Raw genomic sequence first — 1,586 nt, 5'->3', positions numbered from 1 at the left:
TGTGTGTGTGTGTGTGACAGTAGCCAGTGACTGTCGTGAGCCCTTACTGAGCATTGAAATCAATAACTCACCATGCTTTACCTTTTAATTGTCCAGTGGTGAACCAGCCTGGTGGAAGACACATCAGCCTTAACAGAAACTGAAGGGTTAAATACTTCCACACAGTACAAGCTAAGTAAATCACATCAGTGGATATTCTCCAGTGAAAAGAGTCCATTGTCCAGAACTAAGTTTAATTTACGGCTGGGAAAGCTCAGTGTGGCCGTAGGGACTACTTCCATCCATCCCATCGTTCAGCTGATGAAGCAAACAGCACAATGGTTAACAGTTCACAGAGCAGCTCAGCAGTAACTCTCTGTTAGAAATGTCCTCGCTCTGCTCCCCGGCGTCTCTTTGGCTGGAAGCAGGAAGAAGCAGTGACTATAAGAAATGGGAGCGAGCCTGGTCTCTGTCTGGTGGCCGTGGTCTCTGTCTGTGTGAGTTCCTGTGTTAGGCCACTGGGTTTTGCTTTTTTTATCAACACCCACTGAGAAAAAAAAGCAACTCACATCTGCAAACACACACACAGACTGCTGAGCACGGATAATCGCTCTGACATTATACAGTACATCAAACAATTGTAAACTAACTTTGGAGCTTGTTAAATACTATGTAGCTGTGAGCAGGTGGACAAATAATTATTATCATTACAGACAGCATGCATTTTGTCAACAAAAGATTAAACCTATCTCTGATGGCATGCAGCAAATGTGATGGTAGATTAAACAGTCTAATGATGTCAAAAGCACAAGGTACTTTTATTTGGAAACCAGCAGACTTGTAATTAATCTCTTATATATATGTCATTCACGTTATGAGAAATAATATATATATATATATATATATATATATATATATGTTAGCAATTATAAGTTAGTACATAAACAGTAGGTAATTGCCCTTTTAGTATTAACATTTGCTCAGGCAATAAAGTGCTGAGTTTTTGTTTGGATACTTGAAGTAGGACACGCTGTGTGGGACAGAAGGATGAAACTGATATTTATTCTTCTCTACATGTTTTCTTATTGCTAGGACACTAAGAGCAAAAAAAACTAATATCTAGTGCATTATACACTGGGTAAACCACATGAAAACAAATATTGAATGATTAAAACAAATTTAAGATGTACATGTAAATGCCTCTGTATGTTTAATCAGTTTCTCTTTTGTATGTTATTTAGGATACACACACCGAGATAAGCACGCACACTTACATATTACTTATATCGCCATGAAAGAAACCGCATGGCTACTACGCTGGACACATGATTTCAGTTTCTGTATGTGACTTATTAGTAGTAATAACCTCTCCTACATAAAGATAGAGCAGTAGTAATGTTTGTTATAATGTCCCAAAAAAATAATTTGGTCATGTTCTATTTTGTAGAAAATGTTATGATGAAAGTGGAAATTTAACTCTGAATGTAGTAGTTGTCTAGGCGATCAATCATTGCAAGTGTATTCATGGCAGGATGGCTCCCTCTAGTGGTCAACGTATTTTTGCAAAAGGAGGTGGTAGATGCTTCATTTTCCTGTCTATGGGTAGA

At 37.9% G+C, this 1,586-nt stretch overlaps 1 protein-coding gene across 1 annotated transcript in view; it reads left to right on the top strand.

Moving 5' to 3' along the window:
* The window catches only part of xpr1a (xenotropic and polytropic retrovirus receptor 1a), a gene marked incomplete at its 3' end in the record, with an annotated part of 63,440 nt that overhangs the window by 60,098 nt on the left and 1,756 nt on the right, over positions 1-1,586 (top strand).

The sequence above is a fragment of the Etheostoma spectabile genome, chromosome 9 (genome assembly GCF_008692095.1).
Source record: "Etheostoma spectabile isolate EspeVRDwgs_2016 chromosome 9, UIUC_Espe_1.0, whole genome shotgun sequence".
NCBI classification, from domain to species: domain Eukaryota; kingdom Metazoa; phylum Chordata; class Actinopteri; order Perciformes; family Percidae; genus Etheostoma; species Etheostoma spectabile.
Note: the sequence above shows the minus strand (reverse complement) of the source record. Positions and strands in the feature narration are given on the sequence as shown.